Source organism: Myotis yumanensis, unplaced genomic scaffold (assembly GCF_028538775.1).
Source record: "Myotis yumanensis isolate MYYU_CA2020_CCGP unplaced genomic scaffold, mMyoYum1.0.hap1 SCAF_1, whole genome shotgun sequence".
Taxonomy (NCBI): domain Eukaryota; kingdom Metazoa; phylum Chordata; class Mammalia; order Chiroptera; family Vespertilionidae; genus Myotis; species Myotis yumanensis.
The window spans coordinates 57,248,988-57,260,900 of NW_027223752.1; the positions used below are offsets into that span (position 1 = coordinate 57,248,988).

At 45.2% G+C, this 11,913-nt stretch overlaps 1 protein-coding gene and 1 non-coding gene across 2 annotated transcripts in view; both read right to left on the reverse strand.

The window, feature by feature from the left end:
* LIPC (lipase C, hepatic type) overlaps window positions 1-5,391 on the reverse strand; it is a 156,108-nt gene extending 150,717 nt beyond the window's left edge. Inside the window, exon 1 of the mRNA XM_070404380.1 lies at window positions 5,157-5,391. The gene's annotated coding sequence lies outside the window, so the exon portion shown is untranslated. The remainder of the gene's footprint in view (window positions 1-5,156) is intronic.
* A 1,497-nt stretch (window positions 5,392-6,888) lies between these two features.
* Window positions 6,889-6,995, reverse strand: LOC138999892 (U6 spliceosomal RNA). Its single transcript, XR_011469471.1, has one exon. It is a non-coding gene; the product is annotated as a U6 spliceosomal RNA (small nuclear RNA).
* Between the last annotated feature and the right edge of the window lie 4,918 nt (window positions 6,996-11,913).

Genomic DNA, 11,913 nt, shown 5'->3' on the forward strand with positions numbered 1-11,913 from the left:
GATAATATGCAAATTGACCAAATTCTATGACACGTACTGATCACCAGGGAGCAGATGCTCAACGCAGGCACTGCCCCCTGGTGGTCAGTGCGCTCCCACAGGAGATGGCCACTCAGCCAGAAGCTGGGCTCATGGCTGGTGAGCACAGTGGTGGTGGCAGGAGCCTCTCCCGCCTCCACTGCAGGTGGGCGGTAAGGGGCGAGGGGTCCCAGACTGTGAGAGCCCCCGACTGTGAGAGGATGTCTGACTGCCAGCAGGCGGACATCCCCCAAGGGGTCTTGGACTGAGAGAGGGTGCAAGCCGGGCTGAGGGACCCCCCTGAGTGTACGAATTTTGTGCACCGGGTATCTAGTTTTTATGTAATTAAAAACTTTGAAATATATAAAAAGATTAGTATAAAAAACTCTTGTACACCCTTTATGCAGATTCACCATTTGTTTATGTTTTGTGTTTATAGTTTTCCCTGATTTTCATCCTTTCTCTAGGTATGAATTCTTTCTAAACCACTGAGAATAAGTTGCAGATGTACATACCTACCTACCAACTAGTACCTACCTAAATGCTTTAATGTATATTTCCTAGACAGATAATTTCTGTTATAAAAATCAGAAAATTTAACATTTATGAAAATCAGGAGATTTTATATTGATATAATATGATTATCTAGTTCCATAGTCCATATCTAAATAGTCAGTTATCCCAAAATTGTGTTATATACATATCCTATATAATAAAAGCCTAATATGCAAATCGACCAAACAGTGGAACAACTGGTCGCTATGATGTGCACTGACCACCAGGGGGCAGACGCTCAATGCAAGAGCTTTCCTCAGCCCGCAGGCCCCAGGCCAGCCAAGGAGGATGCTAGCAGAGGCCCCCTGATTGCCCTACCAATTGCCCCACAGATTGGCCCTGATCACCAGCCAGGCCTAGGGACCTACCTGTGCACGAATTTTGTGCACCGGGCCTCTAGTATGTATATATATGTGTATATCTACACTAATAAAAGAGAAACATGGTAATTAGCGTACGACCGCTACCCTTCCCATTGGCTAATCAGCATATCCTTATGCAAATTAACTCCCAGCCAAGATGGCGGCCGGCAGCCATGCACTGAAGCGAACAGGGAGGCTTGCTTGCTCCAGTGATGGCAGACTCCAGTGTTCCCTGCCTGACTTGCCGGCCTCTCAGCTGCAACTCTAAGCAACTATGTTGCAAATATAGAAGCTAAACAAAACCCCAGAAACTGGCTTTCAGTCAGCCGGGCTTCAGCCAGCCGGACCGCAACATTGTATCAAATACAGAAGGTAAACAAAAGGCCAGAAACCTGCTTTCAGCAGCGAGGCCTCAGAGCTAAAGATGGCCCAGAATAAAAAAAACAAAAAAGAAAAAAAAGGAGCAGTTGGGAGCTTCAGTCACCTGCCAGCAGGAAAACGGCCCTCAGCCCCTCAGCCAGGCTGGCCAGGCACCCCAGTGGGGACCCCCACCCTGATCTAGGACACCCTTCAGGGCAAACCAGCGAGCCCCCACCCGTGCACCAGGCCTCTATTCTATATAGTAAAAGGGTAATATGCCTCCCGGCACTGGATCAGCGGAGCCATGAGGCCTCCCGGCACTGGAATCAGCATGACAGGGGGCAGCGCCCAAACCCCCTGATTGCCCTGCGGCTTTGTGTGTGACAGGGGGCGGGGCCACAACCTCCCTATCCCCCCTGCTCTGTTCGTGACAGGGGAAGGTGCCCCAACCCCCTGATCAGCCCTGCTCTGTGCCTGATAGGGGGGAGCTCCCCAACCCCCTGATCAGCCCTGCCCTGAGTGTGACAGTGGCGGCGCCCTAACCCCCTGATCGGCCCTGCTCTGTGGGTGATAGAGGGTGGTGCCCCAACCCCCCTCCACGGGCCTTGCTCTGTGTGTGACGGGGTAGAGCCATAACCTCCCCATTGGCCCTGCCCTGAGTGTGACAGGGTGCAGCGCCCCAACCTCCTGATCCCCCCTGCTCTCTGTGTGACAGGGGGTGGTGCCCCAACTCCCCTATCGGCCCTACTCTGTGAGTGACAGGGGGGAGCTCCTCAACCCCCTGATCGACGCTGCTCTGTGTGTGACAGGGGGGAGCTCCCCAACCCCCTAATCGACCCTGCTCTGTGTGTGACAGGGTACGGAGCCCCAACCCCCCTGATGGGCCCTGCTCTGTGCGTGACAGGGGGTGGCGCCGCAACCTCCCCATCGACCCTGCCTTGAGTGTGACAGGAGGCGGTGCCCTAACCCCCCAATCGGCCCTACCCTGATCATGACTGAGGGTGGCATTGCAACCTCCCCATCCGCCCTGCTCTGTGCATGACAGGGGGCGGCGCCCCAACTCCTCAATCGGCCCTGCTCTGAGCCTGACCAGGGGCTGTACCTAGGGATTGGGCGTGCCCTCTGCCACCCGGGAGCAGGCCTAAGCCAGCAGGTCGTTATATCCCAAGGGGTCCCAGACTGCGAGAGGGCACAGGCCGGGCTGGGGGACCCCCCTCCCCCCCCCGAATGCACAAATTTTTGTGCACCGGGCCTCTAGTATATATATAAAACTATATTATCCTAGATAATAAAAGCGTAATATGCAAATTGTCTTCTCAACTGGGAGTTCATCCAGGAGTTCGACCAGGGGGCAGGGCCGGCCTGGGAAAGGGAGGGAGGCTCTGGCTGGTGGCAGTGGTGGCAGGAGGCTGGGGGAAGGGAGGAAGCACCCTGCCAGCAGCCGGCAGCCGCTAAGGACCCTACCAGTGCACAAATTTCGTGCACTGGGCCTCTAGTACTATATATTTATATAAATAACTTTATATAATCTATTTTTAATTGTATAATTAATTTAAATGTAAAATTAATCTAAATTTATATTTATTTTTGACATATATTGTATATATAGTATATTTCATATATATATAGAGAGAGAGAGGGAGAAAGAGAGAGAGGAAAAGAGAAGGAGAAAGACTGGAAGAATTTGAGAATTCACAATAACAATGATGACAGTGGCAACAAGTGAAATGGTTGCTTGTTTGTTTATAGCAACCATCACCTATAGGGCACTTAATATATTAATATTTATTTTGTTTTAAACAAGTTTATATTTATTTTCATATTTGTATTGTCTTATTGTACACATATTACATATTCATAGTAGAAAAAGAATACAAAGTAACAAAAATCAGTAGAAATTTCAGGATATAGAGATAACCACTGTTAGTATTTAGGTATATATTTTTTAGACTTTTGCTTTCAATCAACAAAAATCTGGACTTGTTAAGTTAAATGAAATCTGAGTACATTATAAATATGGCTTCCTATTGTTTGATGTGTGGTTTTAGCCTTCTTTGAAGTCTTAGTATTAGATTATTTTACATACTTTATAGCTGATATTTATAACAACAGTGGGGCCTTGACTTACGAGTGTCCCGACTAACGAGTTTTTCGAGATTTTCTCTCGGCCGGTTTTTTGCTTTGAGTTGCGAGCTAAAATTCGGGTTACAAGCCAGCTTCAGACACCCCACCACTAGTTGGCGCAGCGATCGTCACAGTGAACGCCACAACATCAGCCCAGCATCACGTGTCTCACTCGTTCACTTTAAGATTTGACATACGAGTAATTTGAGTTACGAGGTCCATCACGGAACGAATTAAACTCGTAAGTCAAGGCCCCACTGAACTTTGCAAAGTAGAGCTACATTTTTAAGTGAAGAATCCAAGATTCAGAGGCACAATGAATTGCCTAGGTCACACAGCAGTAAGGGATAGAATTATAATTCAAACCCTGGACTATCTGCCTCCAAGCCTATAGATGAGATTACCTTTTGCCCAAGGCTCCTTTCACGTTTTTACTTATATCATTAGCACTCAGTTTTATAGCATTGTGGTAAGAAAATATATTTATATAATTTTCCTCTTGATTCATTTTTGGTGCCTTATTTGAGAGTTAGTATATATGTACTAGTGCCCTATACATTGAAAAAATGTATAGTCCATGTGTCATTGAGTTGAATATATGTCTACTGGTTCTAACTTATTAATTGTGTTCACAACCTCTATGTTATTTTTTAAATTTACATCTATTTTTGTCACATCTTCAATATCTTCTAAATTTGTCTTTTAAAAATTTTTTAATATTACCTTTCTTTTGTTTCAGCTTGATAATGAGTTAACATTTCCCATTACCCTTGGTTATTATCTATCTATCTATCTATCTATCTATATTTATTCTATTTCTCTTTGCATTTCTTACTTTGGTAATCCATGTCCTCACTGTTGATTCTGTAGTTTTCATTATATTCAAGAGCCTCTTTGTACCCTCCCTTCATCTTTTTAGCCTCAAAATCTCTTTTATGTGATATCAATTTTACCAACTTTATCAATTTTGTTTCTTTTTGTTGTATGAGTTTCCACAGTTAAACTTGTTTATTTTTAACATTTCTGCATCTTTTTTGTTGTAGACACCTATTTTAAGCAACAAAGATATTTTTGGGGTTTATGGCTTTTAAAAAAATGCTCCTGAGGATGAGAGAGAGAGAGAGAGAGAGAGAGAGAGAGAGAGAGAGAGAGAGAGAGAGAAACATTGAAACATTGATGTGAGAGAGAAACATTGATAGGTTGCCTCCCTTACACTCCCTGACCAGGCATCAAACCTGAAACCTTTTGGTGTATGGGACGACGCTCCAACCAACTGAGCCACCTAGCCAGGGCGATCTTTAATCAATATGAGAATTTGTCCTTCGAGAAATGAATGGCCTAAAAATATGGACTCCACTGGGATGCAGATAGTGATATGAGATGATCAGCTACTGCCTGACCTTGGACTTCCTGCAAGTTACATAATTTCACCGCTTGCTCATCTGTAAGATTCTGTTAATAAGAATACTACCCTCATGGAGTTGTTGTGAAGATTAAATGAGATCAAGAACACTGAAAAATAGAAGCATATTAAACTATTATTTGTAAAATGTAATTGTCATTATTTACTATTATAGACATCATGCCTAGAAATATCATTCAAAGCAAGTTTCTGGGCAATAGTATATAAAGAAAGTCCCTTAAAATAAAGACCTATGCTCGAGATGGGGTAATCAGTTTCATACTTTTCTCAAACCATGTCTCCAATTTCTCTCTGACAGAATGGGAATAACTTACATTAAAGTTTCCGGGAAGCGGTGGCCCCAACACCCCTCAGGTTTCAGTTCAACTTGTCCGCTTCTACTTTGGAATTTCACAGCTTGACTTAAATTCAGCCATGTCCGGAACCACCACCTTGCTTTCCATTTAATTAGCGAGGTGTTTAGATTGTACAAATAAGTTGTTTGCTCTCATGATGGATATTGAAGCTGCAGGCTTAGTCGGCTCTTCTCAGCAGGCGTAGAAAAACCTGAAATGAAGAAAAACAAATCAAGCAATGATGAATTTCTCTACTTCCTGGATCGGGTAACTTGCTCGTCCAATGAAAGCCATCTGGTGGGCAGCCAGACCGGAGGACTGACTCTCAGCCGGTGGGTCTCTGTCCAGCGTCCAGCATCCCTCCAACCCCTGCACAGCTGGAACCTCTGCTCAGTGAAAGCTGTTAGGAAGTGAAAGGGAATTCATATTCACTTCTGCTCCTGAGGACCAATGAGGGACAGAGAGGAAAGCTAAAAAAAGTCTGAGGTTTAAATGAGAGCCCATATTTAACTTTCCAAAATGGTCTTGGAATTTTAGAATCCAGATAACCTTAAATCACACAATGCTATGGTGCCGAACTGAAGAATAAAATAATCTATAATATTACCGTCTGATGGACTCCAGAATGACATGATTTATTTTTAGTTGATGGCTTCAGATGTCTGACGGCTTCTGGGGGATCACTCAGAGGGAGATATGGGTCCCCCACCTGATGCAAAAGAGTGGTTTTCTTAAACTTCTTTGATAAGCATCATCATTTTTATCACTTGTTAAACATACCCTTCTAAGTCCCTCCCTGGAGATTCACATACAGTGGGTCTGGGATGGGACCTCAGATTTGAGTTCTTAACATCAGGAAAGCTTGGGAAATATTGGAGGAGAATGAGGGAATAGTCTGTTTTTAGAATCAGACAGCTTCAGGCTTAAATCCTGGGTTTTTCTCTACTGCTTATGTAGTCTTGCACAAATTACTTCACCTTTCTTAGCTGAATCTGAAAAAAAAGTGGAGATAAAAACCTCTACCTCAAACTATTGAGAGGATTAAAAGGACTAAACCTCTTTATGGCAACCACTTTTCTGGGTGCTGCTAAATCATTTCCACCTGGATTAATTTGAAGATTATCCATGAACTAATTTAGCACAGGTACACATTTTTAAACTTACCTTTTCCATTTGTTTAGCGTCTACGGTGTGCAAGAAGCTGGGATTCCAAGCATCTCCCTGATGGTATGGTGTGTCCCCATGGCCCAACCCAGGCTTCTGAAGGGACTGCCCAGATGTCTTGCTTCACGTAGCCTCCCCTAATTATTCAGGGTGCCTCCTGATGTTAGCAGTGCCAGGGTCTTATTCCTCCCTTGTGCCAGAAATTCCAATTTTCTTGAATCCAGTCATATCTATATGTCTTTTCTCTGCAGTGGAGGCAATTTTTTCCCAGCTTTATTGAGATATTATTGACATATAATCTATGTAAGTTTAAGTTGTACAATATGATGTATATGCATGGATATGTTGCAAAATGATCTCCACAATAAGGCTGATAACATCTTTATTCTTTCACAAAAAACATGTTTTTTGTGTGTATGGTGATAACACTTAAGTTCTACTCTCTTAAAAACCAAGCATATAATACAGTATTGCTAATTATAGTTACAATGTTGTACATTAGATCCACAGATCTCATTGATGGGATTTGTATCCTTTGACTAACATCTAAAAATATGGATACTTCACAAAGTTGCGTGTCATCCTTGTGCAGGGGCCATGCTAGTCTTCTCTATATAGTTCCAATTTTAGTATATGTGCTGTCAAAGCGAGCACTATATATATATATATATATATATATATATATATATATATATGTATTTTTCCTTCAACAGAAAATATACATTTACATTATTCCATTTGATTTTCACACAAAAATATTCTAGGTGATTTGCATTATGCAGTTTTCCCTTCCTGGACAGAAAAGTGTTTGTACTTTTTTTTCTTCTATCCTAATAGCCAGAATGCAATGGATTTCTGAGGAATATATTTATACTTTCTATTATCCTTGCTTCAAAAGGATTTAAGGCAACATTTTAAAGATTCAAATAATGTATGATGTATTAAAAAGATAATTTAGGTAGGGAAGAGAGGGTGAGAAAAGAAGGTGAATTCAGGAATGAGGTGACACATCAAATACATGTTGCACTGTTCTTTTCACTCCCCAGTCGTGGGCCAGATGTTTGGCTCTGAACTCTCAAGCCTTCACAGCAAATTCCCTGCAGACAAAAGATGAAGGTGATGACCCTCAACCCGATTATTAGGGTGATCATCTCTACGAGTTCTGAACATTGTTTTAACTTTTCCACTAGCCCAAGACTTTAGGCTCTCATCAACATTAGGGTCATTAAGAATCTACAGAGGGGACATGAATCACCATAGAAAACTATGTGCTCTCCAACATTCCAGCCAAATGCAAAATGGATCAAGGAATAAGCAGGCCCCCTGCGGCAGAGGAGATGGTAGCTGGGTGGAAGAGCTGGGCAAAGGTTCAGCCTGGCCCCAAAGCCGTAACCATGGCAACAGTAGTGATGGCCATTCTACCCCAGCCAGCAATAACACCCTTAAGAGGCACCAGCAAAGACGTAAGCCTGTCATACTCTGGGCTGGGCTTTTGGTGAGGGAAATTTAATTTTTATGCATTTTCACCAGGGGAAAATAAACAGCTTCTTTCACATTAACCTTGCAAGCCCAAATCTACAAAGTAAAGACGAGTGTCCAGCCGTACAGCCTGGCTGAGGCCTGGTGTGTCTCTGGTATCGGAAACCTGTGGCCTGCCTCAGCTTGGCCTTTTATGTATTCTTTTTACTTTCTAGGAACAGTGCTGCACAGGACTTTCTACAAGAAAAGCCCAGAGGAGGATAGCTGCTTTTGAAGCCACCAATCTTGTCTGCCTCATTCATTTCTAACAGAGGCACTTCTCAGAGAGACGAAGGCCTGTGTATGAACAATGCCCACTGCATTCTCTTGCCATCAGCTGCAATAGCGTGGCTTTTGATTCTGCACAGAAGCACCTTGTTTCAGAAACTGATTGATGGTTCTTCTGAATGAAAGAGGCAAGGAGAACAAACGGGCAGAGCTCCTGGTAAGGCAAGGCACTTCAAGAGAATGGGCTTGAAAGCACTTAAAATAACAGGTAAACACCAGCCTCCATGAAAGTAAAGATTCCTGACGGAGAATTTGTAGGTCCCAGGGATCTCCACGTGTTTGTGCCAACACACATAGCTCCCGGACTTGGGATTTTGGTGGAGGGAAAAAAAAGTTAAATCCAAATAGATGTCACAAAGCAGGGAAATCTAAGTGAAATAAAAACACTGGCGGTCCGAGCGGGGTCTAAGGAAGTGGAACGGGAAACAATGCATTGAGAGAGCTGGGGATGAGCATCTCTGCCTGGGAGAGGGCATGCGATTTCTCTTTAGAAAGACACGCAGAGCCCTGCAAAGGCATCTTATAAACACCTGGGCGGCACTAGCACCTGTTCTGTGCAAGCTCTGAGAGATGGGCCGCCTCTTCCCCTCAAACCTTGTCCTTCCTTTTTGCCTAATAGAAACAAACCAGCTAAAAAAGAACAGGAGAAATCTAGCCATATTAAATACTCAAACAAATTTAAGTATAGTTGGCAAGCAATGTTATATTAGTTCCTGGTGCAAAATATGGTGATTTGACAGAAACCTTACCATGTGATCACCACACTAAAGTTAGTAATCCTCTGTCAACGTGCAGACTTATCACAGCACCATGGACTCCATCCCCTTCCCCTTGACCAGTTAAGTGTCCTTATTGACTGAGCCTCTCTTAGTCGGACTTCCTGTTGCCTGAAGCACCCTTACGGACACATTACCCTTCCTGAGGAAAGAGTGTAGCAGGTGGCGCACAGAGACATCTGACACTGAGTGAGTGTAGAGGCTGAGGACCAGGCTTTCGCACAGGCAGGAAGGGTTCAAAAATGTGCAGGTGGCCTGAAGGACAAGCATTCCCTGAGATTCCTTCCCAGTGCAGAAAAGTGGATGTGGTCACGAGCCTATGCTATGCACTAAGTACTAGTCGCATGACCTTGGGCCTTCCTTCTAACCTCGGCGAGCCTCCGTTCATCCATCTTCAAGTGGGGATAACAGCACCTATGTCACTTGGTTTGATGAGGATCGGATTTGATTGTGCATGTGAACTTGCTTTGGACATTTTTAAGGGCAGCTCTGGTGCCATGTCAGAGCCTTGCTTGGTGCCTGGCACATAGTAGGGGTGCTCAGTAAGTATTTGTTGGGTCCATGTGCTGTGCCGTTGTCCCCATGAGGGCTGTTGGCACTGCATCCTGAGCCTGGGGATTGGGCTGCTGTCTGACTAATTGCTCCAGGCAGCACCTACTCCAGACATAATTTGAAGGGTTTTATTAAATGCCTTTTTCCTGGGCAGTGATGGATTGGGTACTGCGGCCTGGATAGAGAATTCAGCTCTTATATATCCCACTAAATACGCTGTGAAGAGGTGTCTGTTTTGATCAAGGACACTGTCAATTATTCCTCCCATTCGACTTCCTCTATGATTTAGGGTGTGAAGGCATCTGGTGGCTTTAACCTATCACTGTTGTGTGAGATATTTTGGCTCCAACCAACAGGGCTGTGTCCAAGGCAGGCTGGCCCCCTGTGAACGCCCAGGCTGCTGAATCCGGCACCGCCAGGTGACAGGTGGTGCCTTTAAGTCCTTGTAGAACAAAAGGAGACAGTGACAACTGGTTCTCAAAAGCTTCCCTATGCCATATGACTCAGGCGACTATTTCCTTCTTTCAGTCTGGCCCCCGGTAACATTACCCACTTTCCCTCCTGCTCATCATCGTATATTTTATGCGTCCACTCCCGGATCTCACTGCCTCTTGGCCTCTCCCTGCTGGGCTCCCTGGACTGCTGCTCGCTGCTGACTCCCTGACACTGAGCTGCCCCTGGCTTTGGTCTGGCTGTGCTCCATGCCACGCGGGATGGGAAACAGGCAGGAACACCGCGGGGGACCGGCTGCGTGGCATATGAAAAGGGCTTGTTTCGGGTTGCTCCCTGGAAGGAGTTACTTTGGAGTAAGACAGGGAAGAAGGTCAGGTGTCAGGCGCTGAAAGGCATCAGGCGAGTGAGACTGGAGATGCCGCAGCCTGGGTGACGTAGTGAGCAGCAGAAGTTGAACACAGTATCTAAGCACTAAGACGTAGCTGGCGTCACACTGATGAACAAACATGGATGGCCAAGTGTGGGGTCAGTGATGGGAGAGAGGACCCCACAGCACACACTGATGCCCGTTTCTACACGAGAATATCAAATGTTTGTCTCTCTCTCTTTGTAAACATTTCTGGATCTCTTCATTTATTTCTGCTTAGACACTGTCTTTTATACATACTCAAGTTTTCTAATTTAATATTTTTATAGATTTCTTTTAATGCTCACCCAAGGATATGTTTATTGACGAGAGAGAGAGAGAAAGAGAGAGAGAGAGAGAGAGAGAGAGAGAAAGAGGAACAGCTATGTGAGAGAGAAATATCGATGGCCTCTCCTATGCACAGTGACAGGAGATCAAACCTGCAAACTGGGTATGTGCCCTGACTGGGAATCGAACTTGAAACCTTTTTGCTGTACAGGATGATGCTCCCACCAAGCTGGGCTCTAATCTAATTTTTCAAATTAAACTTTTTATTCTGAGATAATTGTAGATTCACACGCAGTTGTAAGAAATAATACAGAGAGGTTCCGTGTGCGATCCACCCAGTTTGCCCCAGTGCCCTGCAGCTGGTAAATGTTTGCTCAGTCGGGGAATTGATCCCACAAACATAACACTGACTGTTTGATTTGGGCAGTGCCGGCACAGGGTAGTGTGGGGTCATGCAGGGGAACAGGAAGGGATAGGAACCATGATGAAAAGGCCCCTGTCCCTGTCACGTACAGGCCTGACTCTGAGCATGGCCTGGTTCACTGCTCTTCTTTCTGGGCCTTCCTCTGGGGGTGCCCGGCCCCAGGGGGACCAGCTGGAGCTTTTCTGTCGCAAGTCTGTTGCCGAAGAGAGTCAGAGGGCATGAGCCCTCCCCCTACACCCCAACCCAGACACACGCCGTTTCCTAAAAGAAAGCCACTTGTCAGAGTTGGACTAGAACTGTCAAGGAATTCAAATCCACCGCTAGTCACAGCCCTAGTGTTCCTGCATTGGGTGTAAAAATATCATTACTTTTTCATCAAAACTGAAAATAACAGCAAAGAAAACCTGAGAGCTAGGTGAGGTTGGACAGGAGTCAGGATTGTCCCGGAGACGGAAGCACAGTGATTCAATGCTGTGGACATGCACCTGTGGGCACAGGCCCGCCCCTGCCTCCCGCCCCCACGCCTGGTCCCCATCCTGCTGCACGGAACTCAGCTGGGCTTCCCCATGGCCCCTGTGCCCACGGTTGCCCTGCACGAGCCCAGATGGCTGCCTTTGTGATGGCTCTGTGATGCCTCATTACCCATGTTATGTACTAGTATGTGCATCCCATGTTAAGTTCACGGCATCGACTGTGCTAGGGTAATGGATTGGCTAGCGACTCTTTTTCTGAGCAGTTACCCAGGCTTGCCATCTGGCGAATCTAATAACCAGATGGTGAACCTAAATAACCTCACTTTGGTGGAGGTAGAAGGGACTCCAGTTGGCTCTGTTCTTGCCATCTGCAGCCTCCTTCTTTTGGAGCGAG